The sequence below is a fragment of the Rhinoderma darwinii genome, chromosome 4 (assembly GCF_050947455.1).
Source record: "Rhinoderma darwinii isolate aRhiDar2 chromosome 4, aRhiDar2.hap1, whole genome shotgun sequence".
Taxonomy (NCBI): domain Eukaryota; kingdom Metazoa; phylum Chordata; class Amphibia; order Anura; family Rhinodermatidae; genus Rhinoderma; species Rhinoderma darwinii.
The window spans coordinates 118,055,923-118,076,137 of NC_134690.1; positions in this window are offsets into that span (position 1 = coordinate 118,055,923).

Consider the following 20,215-nt stretch of genomic DNA (forward strand, 5'->3'; position numbering starts at 1 on the left):
TTATTATAAATATATCCTATCTAGTTACAGCTCCAGAACCAAGGTCATACATATATACGGCACGAGAGCCAAGCTCAATACATATATACACCACCAGAACCAACCTCAGTACATAAATACAGCACCAGAACAAAGCTCAGTACATAAGTACAGCACTAGTACCAAGCTCAGTATGTAAATACAGCACCAGACCCAAGCTCAGTACATAAACACAGCACCAGACCCAAGCTCAGTACATAAATACAGCACCAGAACAAAGCTCAGTACATAAATACAGCTTCAGAACAAAGCTCAGTACATAAATACAGCACCAGACCCAAGCTCAGTACATATATACAGCACCAGGACAAATACAGCTCAATTTAGTGCAACACCTGCGGTATAGGTTTGTACGGCGTAAAACTACAGCTCCAAGCATGGGCTAAACAATGGTAAGGATATACTGGAAGATGCTGTTTCACCAAAAAAAAATCATATCATAATCAAACCACCTATCATCTCGCTGCAGATCATATAGTGATTGCATTACTGATTAGAGGCAGCATAAACATTTACATGAAGTGACTCACCGGTGACGTCTCAGATTCTAGTTATTTTTCTCTTTTCTTCTTAATCCGGTCCAGACCCCTATGATGGCTCATTTCTGCAGTTTTCCACTCAGATGTCTTCAGCTTCTCACGTTTAAAACATTTCTGCACCTATAAATGAAGATAAAATTCTCAACACTCCTAAATATAATAGCGCCATGCACTGCACCTCTATTTATAATAGCAACATACACTGTGTACCTGATTATAATTGCGTCATACACTGTGTCCCTGATTATAATAGTACCATACACTGTGTTCCTGATTATAATAGTACCACACAATGTGTACCACACACACACACACACACACACACACACTGGGCCCCCTGTTGACAGTGCCCCCCTATTCCCCCTGTAGATAGTGTCCCCATAGAGCCCCTGTAGATTAGTGCCCTACATAGAAGCCCCTGTAGATAGTGCCCCATATACAGCCCCCTGTAGGTAGTGCCCACATATGGACTCAGGATTCAAGGCAACAGTGCTAACCACTTAGCCACCGTGCTGCCTTACTTATAACTCCCCCTATAGATAGTGTTCCACATATATCCCACCTCTGTAGATTGTGCCTCACATATAGCTCCCCCTGTATATAGTGTCCCACATATAGCCCACCCCTGTGGACAGTGCCCTACATATAGCCCCCCTGTAGATAGTGCATCACAGGTAACCCACCCCTGTATATAGTGTCCCACATATAGCCCACCCCTGTAGATAGTGCCCTACAAATAGCTCCCCCTGTATATAGTGCTCCATATTCCCACATATAGACACACCCTCTAGATAGAGCCCCTTTGTAGATAATGCCACTGACAGTTTTATTAGAAAAAAAAACTTTACATACTCACATGATCCCATTTCCACGCCGTCCGGTGGCAATGCAGACCTACTCTCTTTTGAGCAGGTCTGCTGGGGCTACATAGCATAGTTGAAAAGCGCTGATTGGCAGGGCAGAATGACTTGCCCCGTCAATCTTTTCCTTTCAACAACGGAAGCAGCGTGATGACGTCATCGCACCACTAGCGTCGTTGAAAGGCGCTGATTGGCGGGGCAAGTCATTTTGCCTTGCAAACCAGCGTCATTGTAAGGTGTAGGGATGTCACGATACCAGAATTTGGACTTCGATTCCGATATTTTGTGTAGTATTGCGATTTCGATACCAAAGCGATTTTTGACAACTTTGCCAACAGTAATAAAAAAAAATTCTTCCATTTTCTGATGTGAGGCGCGTGTTGTGATGAGGAATTTAACCTCCATGTGCCCCACATTAATAGTAATTAACCCCATCATGTTTCTCAGTCATAATGGGTTAATGTGTGAGGTACATGATGGGGTTAATTACTATTAATGTGAGGCACATGGAGGTTAAATTCATCACACCTCATGCCTTACATTAATAAGTGAAAGAAGTTTTTATTTTTATTTTTTTACAGCGTACACATCATAAATGACGCAGAAAAATTGTTGTGCAGATTATTATGGCCGCGCCAATACCGAATATTTGTATATTTTATGTATTGAGACTTATTTCAATGTTTAGAATCAATATATAGACTCAGAACAAATTTGTAATAAGGGCTGGGCACTGTATATAACAGAAGATTCCCCCCATGTTACATAGGCAGCTCCAAGAACAAATTCATATACCATGAAGAAACAAACAGAGCTTTTAACGCCAATATATATATAAAATAGTAAATTTTATTAGACAAATATCACGGACAATTTAAAACACAAAAAGATACAACTCTAGTATGAACTGCGGAGACAATGTCAATAATTGTTGCTGACTCAAGTATATGGGTGAACATATAAATAGTTGGACAGATGAGAATTCCAGACAAATTATTACCAGTATACCTTCCCTCATAAAGAGAAAATCTCTCAAGTAAAATAGCTGTGATATACAGATCTAGTAATCAGTGAAGAACGGGAGAAGGTAAAATCAAAGTAACAGTACTGTTTAAAAGTCATATGTCAGATCACGAACTCACCCATAAACAGCAACAAGAGTGGTTAGCAGTGTCAGCTCCGCTACATGAACCCCGACGCGCGTTTCGCCATGTATGTTTATCTTTTAAACAGTACTGTTACTTTGACTTTACCTTCTCCCGTTCTTCACTGGTTACTAGATCTGTATATCACAGCTATTTTACTTGAGAGATTTTCTCTTTATGAGCGAAGGTATACTGGTAATAATTTGTCTGGAATTGTCATCTGTCCAACTATATATATGTTCACCCATATACTTGAATCAGCAACAATTATTGACATTGTCTCCGCAGTTCATACTAGAGTTGTATCTTTTTGTATTTTAAATTGTCCGTGATATTTGTCTAATAAAATTTACTATTTTATATATATATTGGCGTTAAAAGCTCTGTTTGTTTCTTCATGGTATGGGAATTATTTCAATGTTTATTGTAAAAAAAGGTGTATGTGTATTTTTAAAAATGTAATATTACTTTATGTTTTTACTTTATTGTACTGGCACACACTTGTCAGGACTCAGGAGCGGGGCAATGACAGTATCACACAGCCGCAGCCCCGCTCTCATACATTCATGTGTTACTATACTGAGCTGTGCGGCCACACAACTTAGTATCGAAATACATGAAATAACGGTATCGAAACGTTTGTGGATGCACAGTATCGAAACAGTATAGAAGTTTCGATGCATTGTGCATCCCTAGTAAGGCGCTGAATGGTCGGGCACGGAACGCTAATGCATGTATTTGTATCTACATGCTATAGACGCAGGTGCAATTAGTGCAAGAGGGGGTGGCGGCGCCGCTGCCCCCTCAGAGAGGCAGCAGCTGCCTATAATATTCATTTGTATCTAAGGTCAGAGGACGCAGATACAAGTGAATGTGGCTGTCGCTAGCACCAGGGCCCCCTCCGGTGCTAGCGGCACCACCAGGCATGGGGGGGGGGGCGTGTCGCCGGACAGCACGGGCCCCCTCATGCTGCGGGCCCCGTAGCAGCCGCTACGGCTGCTACGGTGGTAGTTACGCCACTGGTCCCAGAGTTTGGGCCTGCATCTATCAGACATTTATTGCATATATATTCGGTGGATATGCCATATATTGAAATACTGTATTTTTCGGACTATAACACTATAAGAATAAATCTTGCTAAAAAGTCCCTGCGTCTTATAGTCTGCTGTCAAGGGACCCGGCATCGCCGGGCCCCATGACCGCTACATTACTTTACCCATTCCCGACCCATGAAGTGCCGGCACGTCATTGAGCTGGAGGGGGATGATGTATGGAGCGGGCTCACGCACTGCGCACGCTCCATACACTGCAGGTGTCAGCTTCTGACACACTGCTCTAACGGCTAGGAACAGCAATTTCGCTGCTTCTGGCAGTTTAAAGGGCTTGTGCCATAAAACACATGTGTCTCCTATCCACAGGATAGGGGATACATGTGTGATCCATAAGGAGAACGGGGACCAAAAGTTACCAAGACCGCTGCACGAGAAGCTGTGACTTCCGCGTTCTGTGTCCGGCAGCTTCATAGAGATAAATGGGATTCTTCTGCGCACGCGCGAGCGGCTTTCCATTCATCTCTATGGAGCTGCTGAACAGATAAGCCGGACACAGAATCCGGAAGTCACGGCATCTTATGTAGCGAGTTTCGGTCAGTGCCGCACCTACCATGAGGCGAGGTGAGCCGACAGCCTCAGGCGGTGCAGCCTAGCTGAAAGTGGGGGCGGCATTTTGAGCCAGAGACGGACTGGACCGGGGAGGGGGATTATTTAACTTAGCAGACGTGCCCGTCTGCGAGAACACTCCTGCTCCTCTCTGACGCTGTATGCAGCACGTGCCACCAGAGAGGAGCAGGTCTGCAGGAGGAGCGGTCCTCTCCTCAAGCAAGTGACGAGACGCATGAGGTGAGCGGTGGACTGCTGTGAATACAAGCTACGTCCTCTCCCTCTCTCTCCCTTTTGTCTGAAGCAGTCGGGGCAGAGAAGAGGGGGAGGGGAAGTTCACAGCCTCAGCGTCTGCAGAGAGGAAGCTCCGTGTCTAGTCCTCCCCTGTGTCCCCTTGCTTCCCTCTCCTGTGCCCTCCTCCTCTCCTGTGTCACTCTTCTATGTCTCCTGTATCCCCCTCCTCTCCTGTGTCCCCTTGCTTCCCTTTCCTCTGCCCCCCTCCTCTCCTGTGCCCCCTCCTCTCCTGTGTCCCCTTGCTTCCCTCTCCTCTGCCCTCCTCCTCTCGTGTGCTGTGTCCCCCTATTCTTCCAACAGACCAGCTACTTCTGCAGCCTGTTATATCTGCTGTCCTGGGATGGGGGATATTGTAAAGCCCCTGTTGCTTCAAGAGACTGCATGAGAGATCCTACATAGAAGGTAAGTGTGTGTATGAGTGTGTAAATGTTTGTTTGTTTGTGTGTGTGTGTGTGTGTGTGTATATATGATTTTCGTCTATACAGTGAAGGAAATAAGTATTTGATCCCTTGCTGATTTTGTAAGTTTGCCCACTGTCAAAGACATGAACAGTCTAGAATTTTTAGGCTAGGTTAATTTTACCAGTGAGAGATAGATTATATAAAAAAAAACAACAGAAAATCACATTGTCAAAATTATATATATTTATTTGCATTGTGCACAGAGAAATAACTATTTGATCCCCTACCAACCATTAAGAGTTCAGCCTCCTCCAGACCAGTTACACGCTCCAAATCAACTTGGTGCCTGCATTAAAGACCGCTGTCTTACATGGTCACCTGTATAAAAGACTCCTGTCCACAGACTCAATTAATCAGTCTGACTCTAACCTCTACAACATGGGCAAGACAAAAGAGCTTTCTAAGGATGTCAGGGACAAGATCATAGACCTGCACAAGGCTGGAATGGGCTACAAAACCATAAGTAAGACGCTGGGTGAGAAGGAGACAACTGTTGGTGCAATAGTAAGAAAATGGAAGACATACAAAATGACTGTCAATTGACATCGATCTGGGGCTCCATGCAAAATCTCACTTTGTGGGGTATCCTTGATGCTGAGGAAGGTGAGAGCTCAGCTGAAAACTACACGGGGGGGAACTTGTTAATGATCTCAAGGCAGCTGGGACCACAGTCACCAAGAAAACCATTGGTAACACATAACGCCGTAATGGATTAAAATCCTGCAGTGCCCGCAAGGTCCCCCTGCTCAAGAAGGCACATGTACAGGCCCGTCTGAAGTTTGCAAATGAACATCTGGATGATTCTGAGAGTGATTGGGAGAAGGTGCTGTGGTCAGATGAGACTAAAATTGAGCTCTTTGGCATTAACTCAACTCGCCGTGTTTGGAGGAAGAGAAATGCTGCCTATGACCCAAAGAACACCGTCCCCACTGTCAAGCATGGAGGTGGAAACATTATGTTTTGGGGGTGTTTCTCTGCTAAGGGCACAGGACTACTTCACCACATCAATGGGAGAATGGATGGAGCCATGTACCGTCAAATCCTGAGTGACAACCTCCTTCCCTCCACCAGGACATTAAAAATGGCTCGTGGCTGGGTCTTCCAGCACGACAATCACCCGAAACATACAGCCAAGGCAACAAAGTAGTGGCTCAAAAAGAAGCACATTAAGGTCATGGAGTGGCCTAGCCAGTCTCCAGACCTTAATCCCATCGAAAATTTATGGAGGGAGCTGAAGATCCGAGTTGCCAAGCGACAGCCTCGAAATCTTAATGATTTACAGATGATCTGCAAAGTGGAGTGGAACAAAATTCCATCTAACATGTGTGCAAACCTCATCATCAACTACAAAAAACGTCTGACTGCTGTGCTTGCCAACAAGGGTTTTGCCACCAAGTATTAAGTCTTGTTTGCTAAAGGGATCAAATACTTATTTCTCTGTGCAAAATGCAAATAAATATATATAATTTTGACTATGTGATATTCTGTTTTTTATATATATATATATATATATATATATATATATATATATATATAATCTATCTCTCACTGGTAAAATTAACCTAGCCTAAAAAGTCTAGATTGTTCATGTCTTTGACAGTGGGCAAACATACAAAATCAGCAAGGGATCAAATACTTATTTCCTTCACTGTATATGAGACTGTCTGCATTAGAGATCCTACTCAGAAGGTAAGTGTGTGTATGAGTGTGTAAATGTGTGTTATATATATATATATATATATATATATATAGAATCTGTGTGTATGTGGATATATATGATTCTCGTGTGCATATGATACTGTAAGGACATTCACACATTGTAGTTTTGCAGCAATAATTTAGAAATTGTTTTTGCTGTGCTTTTGTGTAAATAGTGGGAAAACTGATGTGTAGAGTATATAGTGTATATACTGGTATTGTGTGTGTAGACTGTGTAGCAGTACTGTGCATAGTGTGCGGTAGGCTATTCCATAGATTCACAGTTCTCACGGTAAAGAAGGCTTGTCGCCTCTGCAGCTTGAACCTTTTTTTCTCCAGACGGAGGGAGTGCCCCTTGTTTTTTGAGGGGGTTTTACAAGGAACAGGATTTCACCATATTTTTTGTATGTGCCATTAATATATTTATATAAGTTAATCATGTCCCCCCTTAGTCGTCTTTTTTCAAGGCTAAATAGGTTTAATTCTTTCAATCTTTCCTCATAACTTAAATTCTCCATGCCCCTAATTAGCTTCGTTGCTCTTCTTTGTTTTTTTTCCAACTCCAGGGCATCCTTTCTATGAACTGGAGCCCAGAACTGAACTGCATATTCTAGATGAGGCCTCACTAATGCTTTGTAAAGAAGCAATATTACATCCCTGTCCCGTGAGTCCATGCCTCTTTTAATACACGACAATATCCTGCTGGCCTTTGAAGCAGCTGATTGACACTGCATGCTGTTATTGAGTTTATGATTTACAAGTACACCCAGATCCTTCTCAACAAGTGAATCCGCCAGTGTAGCTCCCCCTAGGACATATGATGCATGCAGGTTGTTGGTACCCAGATGCATAACTTTACATTTATCTACATTAAACTTCATCTGCCAAGTGGACGCCCAAACACTTAGTTTGTTTAAATCTGCCTGCAATTCATGAACATCTTCCATAGACTGAACTATATTACATAGCTTGGTGTCATCTGCAAAAATAGAAATAGTGCTATTAATCCCATCTTCTATATCATTAATAAATAAGTTGAATAATAGTGGTCCCAGCACTGAACCCTGGGGTACACCACTTATTACCGGGGACCATTCAGAGTAGGAATCATTGACCACAACTCTCTGGATACGGTCCTTGAGCCAATTCTCAATCCAATTACAAACTATATTTTCTAAACCTATAGTCCTTAATTTACCCATTAGGCGTCTATGGGGGACAGTGTCAAATTCCGCGGGCCCCTGTTACTATAGTAACTGACAGTACTTACCCTCCTGGTTCCGGAGCGCAGTGCAGGTCCTGACGTCACAGCGCTATGCACCGCGCACAACATCGTGATCCTGGATAGAGTCAGGACAGAGATTCCGCCGCGGCTGAAGAGGAGGGTAAGATTAATATCCCTGTCTGCTGAAGCTGATTGGCGAGGTCCGACTCCCGGGACCCGCCAATCAACTGTTTTGAAGGGGCCGCAGTGTTCGTACGAGAGCTGCTTCCCCTTCATTCCGGTCACTTCATTCCGGTCACACTGTGAATCGGTGTTGGCGATTCACAGTGTGAGCGAGTAAGGGAAATGAAGGGGGAGCAGCTCTCGCACGAATCTTGCAGCCCCTTCAAAACAGCTGATTGGCGGGTCCCGGTAGTCGGACCCCGACACATAAGCTATTGATGGCCTATCCTGAGGATAGGCCATCAATGTTTAGGGACTGTACAAGTCCTTTAAGCCTACGATGTAGCAGGCTTAGAGGGCCCATGAGACAGGATCACAGATTGTGTGATCCTGTCTGCTGGGCCCTGTATCTACGCCAATCACATGGTAGGCTTAGATACATGGCCCATGTGTGAACCTGTCTGATGGGCCCTGTATTACTGTATAAGATTACTGTCTGCCTGACCCTGTATCTAAGCCTACCTTGTGGTAGGCTTAGCTACAGGGTCCCACAGACAGTATCACACATGGGCCCTGTATCTAAGCCTAACACATGTGTTACTAATCGTTTTTTGTGTGTTTTCTTACACAAGATTTTAGATTCCAGGACTACTTCGATGATGGCTTTTTTTTATTATCAATAAAATGGTTAATGAGGGTTGTGTGGTTTATTTTTATTTCAATAAAATATTTTTTCTATGTCTTTGTGTTTTTTTTAAACTTTATTACTACCGCCTTAGTAATGGCCACCGGCTGAGTGACCGCGTCCATTGCTAAGGCGGGGCTTAGTGTTAGCCGGTGCAGAGGCTAACACTAACCCCCTTTATTACCCCGGTACCCACCGCCACCAGGGGTGCTGGGAAGATCCGTGTACGATCCAGTACATGACCATCTGTAGTGATGGTCGGGCAATGGGGTGGCCGCAGGCTGGGGAAGGCCTTATACAGTGGCCCTTCCCACCCTGGTAATGCTAGGCTGCTGCTGCTTTAGGCTGGAGTCACACGAGGTCATTACGTCCGTAATTGACAAACGTATTTCGGCTGCAAGTCCCGGACCGAACACAGTGCAGGGAGCCGGGCTCCTAGCATCATACTTATGTACGATGCTAGGAGTCTCTGCCTCGCTGCCGGACAACTGCCCCGTACTGAAAACATGATTACAGTACGGGACAGTAGTTCCACGGAGAGGCAGGGACTCCTAGAATCGTACATAACTATCAGGCTAGGAGGCCGGCTCCCTGCACTGTGTTCGGTCCGGGACTTGCGACCGAAATACGTCCGTCAATTACTGACGTGTGTAATTGACCTCGTGTGAATCCAGCCTTATTGTATCTGGCTGGTTATGAAAAATGGGGGGACCCCACGTCATTTAAAAAAAATAAAATACAAAATAATTGAAAAGAACGATGTGGGGTCCCCCCTAATTTTCATAACCAGCCAGATGCAACACAGCAGCAGCAGGCAGCATTACCAGGGTGGTATGGGCCACTGTTTTTGGCCTTCATCAGCCTAATACTACCAGCCTGCGGCCGCCCCTGTGCCTGACCGTCACTACAGATGGTCGGGTACTGGTTCGCACCCGGCTCTTCCCAGCACCCCTGGTGGCGGTGGGTACCGGGGTAATAATCGGGGTTAGTGTTGGCCTCTGCACCTGCTAACATTAAGCCCCGCCTTAGTAATGGAGGTTGTCAATCATCCAGCGGCCATTACTAAGGCGGTAATAATAAAGTTGAAAAATGTACAAGCACATAGAAAAAATATTTTATTGAAATAAAAAAACACAACCCCCATTAACCATTTTATTGAGAATAAAAAAACGCTGTCATTGAAGTTGTCCTAGAATCCGATGTAGTCCAACAACCGAACTTGTAAAAAAACACAAACACACAAAAATAATTAGTGACACATAAAGAAGCAAAACAATTATTATTCTTACCTTTCCTGGGTCCATCGCTGGAGCCGCAATGTCAGCGAGCTGAGACCTATATCTAATCCTATCATGTGTGATACTGTCTGCTGAGCCCTATATCTAATCCTATAATGTGTGATACTGTCTGCTGAGCTGTGTATCTAATCCCATCATGTGTGATACTGTCTGCTGAGCTGTGTATCTAATCCTATCATGTGTGATACTGTCTGCTGAGCCGCTGTATCTAATCCTATCATGTGTGATACTGTCTGCTGAGCTGCTGTATCTAATCCTATCATGTGTGATACTGTCTGCTGAGCCACTGTATCTAATCCTATCATGTGTGATACTGTCTGCTGAGCTGTGTATCTAATCCTATCATGTGTGATACTGTCTGCTCAGCTACTGTATCTAATCCCATCATGTGTGATACTGTCTGCTGGGCCCTATCTCTAATCCTATCATGTGTAATACTGTCTGCTGAGCTGTGTATCTAATCCCATCATGTGTGAAACTCTGCTGGGCCTTATATCTAATCCTATAATGTGTGATACTGTCTGCTGAGCCACTGTATCGAATCCTATCATGTATGATACTGTCTGCTGAGCTGTGTATCTAATCCTATCATGTGTGATACTCTGCTGGGCCTTATATCTAATCATATCATGTGTGAAACTGTCTGCTGAGCCACTGTATCTAATCCTATCATGTGTGATACTGTCAGCTGAGCAACTGCATCTAGTCCTATCATGTGTGATACTGTCTGCTGAGCTGTGTATCTAATCCTATCATGTGTGATACTGTCTGCTGAGCTGTGTATCTAATCCTATCATGTGTGATACTGTCTGCTCAGCTACTGTATCTAATCCCATCATGTGTGATACTGACTGCTGGGCCCTATCTCTAATCCTATCATGTGTGATACTGTCTGCTCAGCTGTGTATCTAATCCCATCATGTGTGAAACTCTGCTGGGCCTTATATCTAATCCTATCATGTGTGATACTGTCTGCTGAGCCACTGTATCTAATCCTATCATGTGTGATACTGTCTGCTGAGCTGTGTATCTAATCATATCATGTGTGATACTCTGCTGGGCCTTATATCTAATCCTATCATGTGTGATACTGTCTTCTGAGCTGTGTATCTAATACCATCATGTGTGAAACTCTACTGGGCCTTATATCTAATCCCATCATGTGTGATACTGTCTGCTGGGCCTTATATCTAATCCTATCATGTGTGATACAGTTTGCTGAGCCATTGTATCTAATCCTATCATGTGTGATACTGTCTGCTGAGCCACTGTATCTAATCCGATTATGTGTGATACTGTCTGCTGAGCTACTCTATCTAATCCTATCATGTGTGATACTGTCTGCTGAGCCACTGTATCTAATCCTATCATGTGTGATACTGTTTGCTGTGCCTCTGTATCTAATCCTATCATGTGTGATACTGTCCGCTGAGCCAATGTATCCTATCCATAGTTTATAGGGTCGTAGTGCTATAGATTTGCTGTCTCCTATACACACACACACACATTTCTTTGGGCGGACACATATGTATTGTGGCTATTTCCCCTGACATTTTAAGTCCTTAGTGACGCCCCCGGCTGCTAGTGCGCATTGTTGGGTCACTTAGGAGACCCAGCGATGCAGCTGAAAGCTGCAGACTGTCGGCCATGAGAAGTTTGCGTGTGGGGGGACCCAATAAGAACTTTTGCATCGGGACCCATGAGCCTTTAGCTATGCCCCTGATTATAGGTGTATGCAGTATATAGCGGTGTTATATGTGAGTGTAGTATATAGCAGTATAATAGGTGTGCAGTGAATATAATGGTACTATATGTCTACAGTTATAGCAGTATTTTTTATACAAACAATATGTAGTGTTATTATATGTGTACACACCTATAACACCGCTATATAATGTACAGAGAGTAAAGTGATTTGATTAATTATACTTGCAGCATATGTTGGACTCTATATGTACAATATATGGCAGCAATATATATATATATATATATATATATATATATATATATACAGTACATGGTGGTATTATTCAGTCACTATGTGCTTATGGTGTGGTGGTATTATTCAGTATCAGTACGGGGGTATTATTCAGTCACTATGTCGTTATGGTGTGGCGGTATTATTCAGTAACAGTATGGAGGTATTATTCAGTAACAGTATGGGGGCATTATACAGTCACTATGTGGTTATGGTGTGGCGGTATTATTCAGTAACAGTATGGGGGTATTATTCAGTCACTGTTTGGTTATGGTGTGGTGGTATTATTCTGCCCTGGGTGATTTTAATCAGTTCAATGCTGGATCCTACCATCCCCAGGTATATATGTAGGCTTAGTCCCAGTTCTGGGTGTATGTGCAGCGTAGGTTCCCACCATACAGAGGTCGCCTTGTCGTGGCAGGTGGGCTAACACTTTTTGATCAAAATGTGCACTAAGAACCTCCCTATTTGTAGGTAGATTGAGCTTTAGTGCATATCTATTTATATTTAGTGGTTTAGGTGGCATTAGTGTTGCAGGGTGCTGTCGCCATTTTTTTATATCTGCTGTATATCTGCAGTCACAGGTGTTCTTGCACCTGCGTATTTTGTATCATTTAGTTGGAATGTGCTGCTCAATTTTTGTTGTGTTTATGGTATCCATATATGTGGGGTTAGTGACTGCCTCCACTTGTTGTTCTTGCACTCCTCCCACTCTGCCCTGGGTGATTTTAATCAGTTCAATGCTGGATCCTACCATCCCCAGGTATATATGTAGGCTTAGTCCCAGTTCTGGGTGTATGTGCAGCGTAGGTTCCCACCTTACAGAGGTCGCCTTGTCGTGGCAGGTGGGCTAACACTTTTTGATCAAAATGTGCACTAAGAACCTCCCTATTTGTAGGTAGATTGAGCTTTAGTGCATATCTATTTATATTTAGTGGTTTAGGTGGCATTAGTGTTGCAGGGTGCTGTCGCCATTTTTTTATATCTGCTGTATATCTGCAGTCACAGGTGTTCTTGCACCTGCGTATTTTGTATCATTTAGTTGGAATGTGCTGCTCAATTTTTGTTGTGTTTATGGTATCCATATATGTGGGGTTAGTGACTGCCTCCACTTGTTGTTCTTGCACTCCTCCCACTCTGCCCTGGGTGATTTTAATCAGTTCAATGCTGGATCCTACCATCCCCAGGTATATATGTAGGCTTAGTCCCAGTTCTGGGTGTATGTGCAGCGTAGGTTCCCACCTTACAGAGGTCGCCTTGTCGTGGCAGGTGGGCTAACACTTTTTGATCAAAATGTGCACTAAGAACCTCCCTATTTGTAGGTAGATTGAGCTTTAGTGCATATCTATTTATATTTAGTGGTTTAGGTGGCATTAGTGTTGCAGGGTGCTGTCGCCATTTTTTTATATCTGCTATATATATATATATATATATATATATATACAGTACATGGTGGTATTATTCAGTCACTATGTGGTTATGGTGTGGTGGTATTATTCAGTATCAGTACGGGGGTATTATTCAGTCACTATGTCGTTATGGTGTGGCGGTATTATTCAGTAACAGTATGGAGGTATTATTCAGTAACAGTATGGGGGTATTATACAGTCACTATGTGGTTATGGTGTGGCGGTATTATTCAGTAACAGTATGGGGGTATTATTCAGTCACTGTCTGGTTATGGTGTGGTGGTATTATTCAGTAACAGTATGGGGGTATTATTCAGTCACTATGTGGTTATGGTGTGGCGGTATTATTCAGTAACAGTATGGAGGTATTATTCAGTCACTATGTGGTTATGGTGTGGCGGCATTATTCAGTAACAGTATGGGAGTATTATTCAGTCACTATGTGGTCATGGTGTGGCGGTATTATTCAGTAACAGTATGGTGGTATTATTCAGTCACTATGTGCTTATGGTGTGTGGGTATTATTCAGTAACTGTATGGGGGTATTATTCAGTCACTATGTGGTTATGATGTGGGGGTATTATTCAGTAACAGTATAGGGGTATTATTCAGTTACTATGTGGTTATGGTGTGGGGGTATTATTCAGTAACAGTATGGGGGTATTATTCAGTCACTATGTGGTTATGCTGTGGTGGTATTATTCAGTAACAGTATGGGGGTATTATTCAGTCACTATGTGGTTATGGTGTGGGGGTATTCAGTAACAGTATGGGGGTATTATTCAGTATCAGTATGGGGGTGTTATTCAGTAACAGTATGAGGATATTATTCAGTCACTATGTGGTTATGGTTTGGCGGTATTATTCAGTAACAGTATGGGGTATTATTCAGTATCTGTATGGGGGTATCATTCAGTAACAGTATGTGGATATTATTCAGTCACTGTGGTTATAGTGTGGCGGTATTATTCAGTAACAGTATGGGGTATTATTCAGTAACAGTATGGGGTATTATTGGTAATGTTGGTCTTACAATCTATGTAAATTACTGTGGTGGGGGCTGTGGGGGAAGTGTGAGCGTGGCAGCAGATGATCAGGCTAAGAGACAGTCTGCAGAGTGGCATGTGATGTACTTTGACATGTAGGTGATACTTACGTGTGGGATGTGGGCCCATAACTTGTGTACAGCCCAGGGCCTAAGATCATATTAATCCACCACTGGCATCAAGTCAACACAGGCAGACTACTACAATACAGCAGGTAGAGAAAATAAACCAGCCCAGGATGTGCCGCTTCAAAACAGCGCTAAGCGCGACCCGTTCTGGACTGGCCTGAATGTAATTGCAGAGAGTGACGCCACAAATGAGACTGGCTGCCGAGGAGAGATATGGGGCAGTGCAGTGCAGACTGTACTATTTGCACTGCACTGATTGGCAGTAAGAATAATTATTTAAATATTTTCCATACTTCAAACAACACTTTAAGGCTATGTTCACACAGAGTTTTTTGCAGGAGGAAAATTCTGCCTTAAAATTCCGTTTGAGATAAGTTTTGTCCTTCCTGCACGTCATTTACCGCGATTTTCGCACGTTTTTCGCTTGCGCCCATTGAGTGCTACGGGCAAAAAACTCAGCGAAATACGCTTTCTCTGCCTCCCATTGATGTCAATGGGAGGTCAGAGGCGTAAACGCGTGAAGATAGGGCATGTCCCGTCTTTCTCGGGAGGCATTTTCGGCTGGTTTTTGACGAGTTTTGCGGAGCGGTTTCTGCGTCAAAAAACTCGTCAAAATACTCCATGTGAACAGGGCCTAACAAATAAACATCAAATGTTTTCCTATTTAAAAAATGTATATATTGCGTGTTTGTGTAAAGCTAGTAATGAGAAAACTCTGGTAGATTTGGGGGGGGGGGGCGCCTTTTTATAGTTCGCCTCAGGCAGCAGAGGGGCTAGGTTCACCCCTGGTTTTGGTCCCCTGTTCTCCTTATCGCTGGGGGTCCCCAAGCGATCTCAGATGTAGTCCATATTCTGTGGATAGGGAATAAATGTGTTTTATGGCAAACCCCTTTAACTAGTTAAATGCTGTGGTCAATAGCGACCGCGGCATTTATAGGGGTTTTTCTATGAAGGACATTTATGACATATCCACAGGACATGTCATAAATGTCAGATAGATGCAGGACCCGCATCTATCACTAGAACGGGGCCCCCTAGACCCCGTTCTAACTTTCTGTGCTCTCCCGGCCAATTGATTACATGTGGAGTTACTAAAACAGCGTGACTCGCTGAGCTACGCTGTTTCCGTAACTCCCATGGAACTGAACAGTACTTACGGAAACAGCGTAGCTCGTATGCTACACTGCTTCCGTAATTGCCATTCACTACTATGGGAGTTAGGGAAACAGCATAGTTACGCTGTTTCAGTAACTCCACATGTAACCAAGAAGGCTCTGGTTGAAGTCCCCTAGGGGAACTAATAAAATGTGTAAAAAAAAAAAAAATGTTAGATACATTTTCAGGACTGTAAAAAGAATTATATATTAAAAGTAAAAAAAAAACCTTTTCCCATTTTTCCCCAAGCACAATGTAAAAAATAAAATAATTTGTTATGGCTGTGTCCGTAAAAGTCTGATCTATTACACTATACCATTATTTAACGCGCACGGTGAGTTTAAAAATATAAAACATCAAAATCGTTTTTTGGTCACCTTAGTGCTTAAAATATGAAATAAAGAAATAAAGTAAAAAAGTGATCAAAAAAATCGTATGTACCAAAAAATGGTGCCAATAAAACTACAGCTCGTCCTGCAAAAAATAAGCCCTCACACCGCTCAATCGATGAAAAAAATCTAAAAAAAATGTTGGCTCTCAGAATGTGGTGAAACAGAATAAATTATTTTTTAACAAATAATTTTTTTACTATTTTCTGTTGTCTAAAACCTGGGTGCGTCTTATGGTCAAGTGCGTCTTATATTCCGAAAAATATGGTACTTATTTTTTAATTGGGAACTTACTTTTTAAACAACTTATGCTAATTGAGTGGTATACCTGATATATATCAACATTGTAATTTGTCTCATTCACCCCAGCAACATTTCAATGCAACTCATTGAGATCTTTTGCTTGAGAAACACACCACTTTATTTATTCACAATCTGGCGTGCTTCCTCTATTTTGTTGTCATATATATATATATATATATATATATATATGTGCGTGTGCGTGTGCGTGTGCGTGTGCGCGTGCGCGTGCGTGTGATATACATAGAGATTGGAGAGCAGGATTCTCCTCATCCCTATGTGTGCTGTGTATAGAAGACATGATAGCAGTTAAGCTCTGCCCACTAGTTTAGAGAAAACTGAGATTTAGAGATGCAGGGGGAAACTGGTAAAAAAAATGCAGAATAAAAGTTACCTTACGGCCAGAAATAGTGTTATTCCTCATGTACACACATATGACATCTTATTCTGAAAAGTCACCTGAAAATCTAGGCACGCTTTAAATATTATTGAAAAATCTAATGCTTATATTATTTCACTGAAACTGTCTTGTGACTGAAAGGAAAATAGGAAGTTGACATCTAGAAAAAATATTGAGGGACACTATAACATAAATCATAAATATGCCATATGGAGAATTGACAGGACAGAGTTAAGGGCACTCCTCACAGATTTCAGGCCCAAAACTAGGCCTCAACAGACTGCTTGACTGCTCTGCTCTACTGCTCTATTTTGCAGGCAGACAACTCCCTGTAATCCGTAACACACAGCGGCTCACTGGCTACACATGGGGAGGCCCCGTCAACACGCCTGGTCCCATATCAGATTCGGGGTCCGCACACATGCCACTCGGCACCAACATCAGCGTCTCTCTCACAGCAGCTTGTCGCACAGCTAGTTCCTCCGGAGAGGGGCGTCACTGACTATGCGCCATTGGACATCACCGCTTCAGGTATAGAATTAAACGCATATAGGGACTAGCACAGTCACCTCCCGACGAAGGTTGCGAAACGCGCATCAAGGTGTTCCCCTTGGATTAGGGATTGTTATCTGCCAGTTTGTCTACCATAGGTAAATGATTTATGCATTGCATTTATTGTTATCGTGTTACTGCTGTTATGCACTAATCCCATGGTGTACCCAGGGAGACCAGACTAGATTCCTGATCTCTGGTGATATATTTCATATCATTGTTTGATTACATAACCTCATAGGGTATGGTGGATCTTTCCATCCGAGGCTTTTTTAATTGTATTTTTTTAATAAAACCAATGTATGTGATTGAGAGGGGGGTAATTCCCTTAATGGGATAATAAAGATTTATATTTTTCTATTTCAGAAATACTTTTGTGTATATATTTTTTGTTTTGTTTTTTCCTTGGTTCCTCCGATTTTGTCTGCACACTAAACACAGGTTGGCGTGAACAGACTTATGTACAAGGTACAGCTCTCAGTGTGAAGGCGCAGAGTAGAAATGCTGGTAACGTCCCCAATGCTGTTATGGCGCGGTAAATAACTAAGATGGTGTCCAGACCTTTTCTGCCGGTTCCAAAGAATTTAGACACGAATGAGCAAACCATTATTGCCTGTACCTACAATATACAATAAAGCAATACACATCAGCTCCTGGGGGAGAAAACAAGTCAAAGCATACATTCAAAGAGACAGTGCAAAAATTATGGACACCATAACAAAATCCCGTTTAAGGAATGGGGTTTACCATTACATTCTTAGTTGTTTATTAATACACTTTATTTGCTTTTCTGTGTAAATCGATAATCCCCTTCCTAGTGGCATGCACATGTTCACACTGCTATCAGAGGCTCTGTTTAGCCCCAGAAAATATGACAGGATAGAGAAGGATGAAGATGTAAGTGAATGGGTTTCATCAGACGCTGGTGGTGTCCATCGTATGACAGATCTGAAACAGAGTTCTGGCTTCGGTAATGAACCGGCGTCATAATGCAAATTTGAACAAAGCCTTAGATTTAGCATCTATAAAGTACATTTCATAGCTCTGAGAATCTCCCAAAAACTTTTGCATACAAATATGTGGATAAAATTAGCAGCTTTTTCTACAAGTTGCACTACAAGGTACACATTTTTTTTTTATAACAGAAGAATTAACGAGGTCTAAGCTCTGGTGATACCATTTTCATTCATTAATATCTTTAGGAAAATACATCCATTGAAAAGACTCTTCTAAGAAGATAGTAAGTCTGGCATCTAGACGCTACAGGTCCTTCTCAATTAATTAGAATATAATCAAAGTGTTAATTTATTTCAGTAATTAAATTCAAAAAGTGAAACTCATATATTATATAGATTCATTACACACAGAGTGATCTATTTACAGCATTGTTTTTGTTTAATGTTGATGATTATGGCTAACAGTTAATGAAAACTCAAAATTTTGTCCCTCAGAAAATTAGAATATTGGGTAAAAGTTCAAAATTGGAGACTCATGGTGTGACACTCTAATCAGCTAATCAACACAAAACAACTGCAAAGGTTTCCTAAGCCTTTATATGGTCCAACCGTCTGGTTCAGTATGCTACACAATCATGGGGAAGACTGCTGACAGTTGTCCAGAAGAAAGTCATTGACACACTCCACAAGGAGGGTAAACCTCAAAAGGACATTGCTAAAGAAGCTGACTGTTCACAGAGTGCTGTATTCAAGCATATTAATGGAAAGTTGAGAGGAAGGAAAAAGTGTGGTAGAAAAAGGTGCACAAGCAACAGGGATAACTGCAGCCTTGAAAGGATTGTCAGGAAAAGGCCATTCAAGAATCTGGGGGAAATTCACAAGGACTGGACTGTGGTTGGAGTCAGTGCTTCAAGAGCCACCACATACAGACGTATCCAGGACATGGGCTACAACTGTCGCATTCCTTGTATCAAACCATTCATGAGATAACGTCAGAAGCGTCTTACCTGGGCTAAGGAGAAAAAGGACAGGTCTGTTGCTCAGTGGTCCAAAGTCCTGTTTTCAGATGAAAGTAAAAATTTTGCATTTAATTTGGAAATCAAGGTCCCAGAATCTGACGGCAGAGTGGAGAGGCACTCAATTAAAGTTGCTTGCGGTCCAGTGTGAAGTTTCCAGTCAGTGATGGTTTAGGGAGCTATGTCATCTGCTGGTGTTGGTCCGCTGTGTTATATCAAGTCCAGAGTCAACGCGGCCGTCTTCCAGGAAGTTTTAGAGCACTTCATGCTTCCCTCTGCTGACAAGATTTATGGAGATGCTGATTTCATTTTCCAGCAGGACTTGGCACCTGCCCACACTGCCAAAATTACCAATACCTGGTTTAATAACCACAGTATCACTGTGCTTGATTGTCCAGCAAACTCGCCTGACCTAAACCCCAATAGAGAATCTTTGGGATATTGTCAAGAGGAGGATGAGAGAAACCAGATCCAACAATGCAGACGAGCTGAAGGCCGCTATCAAAGCAACATGGGTTTCCATAACACCTCAGTAGTGCCACAAGCTGATCGCCTCCATGCCACACGGCATTGATGCAGTAATTCATGCAAAAGGATGCCCCGACCAAGTATTGAGGGCATATACTGGACATACTTTTCAGTAGGCCTACATTTCAGTGTTAAAAATTATTTTTCAAATTGGGCTTTTATAATATTCTAATTTTCTGAGAGACTAAATTTTGGGTTTTCATTAACTGTTAGCCTTAATCACCAACATTAGATGAAAAAAAATGCTGGAAATAGATCACTCTGTGTGTAATGATTCTATATAATATGAGTTTC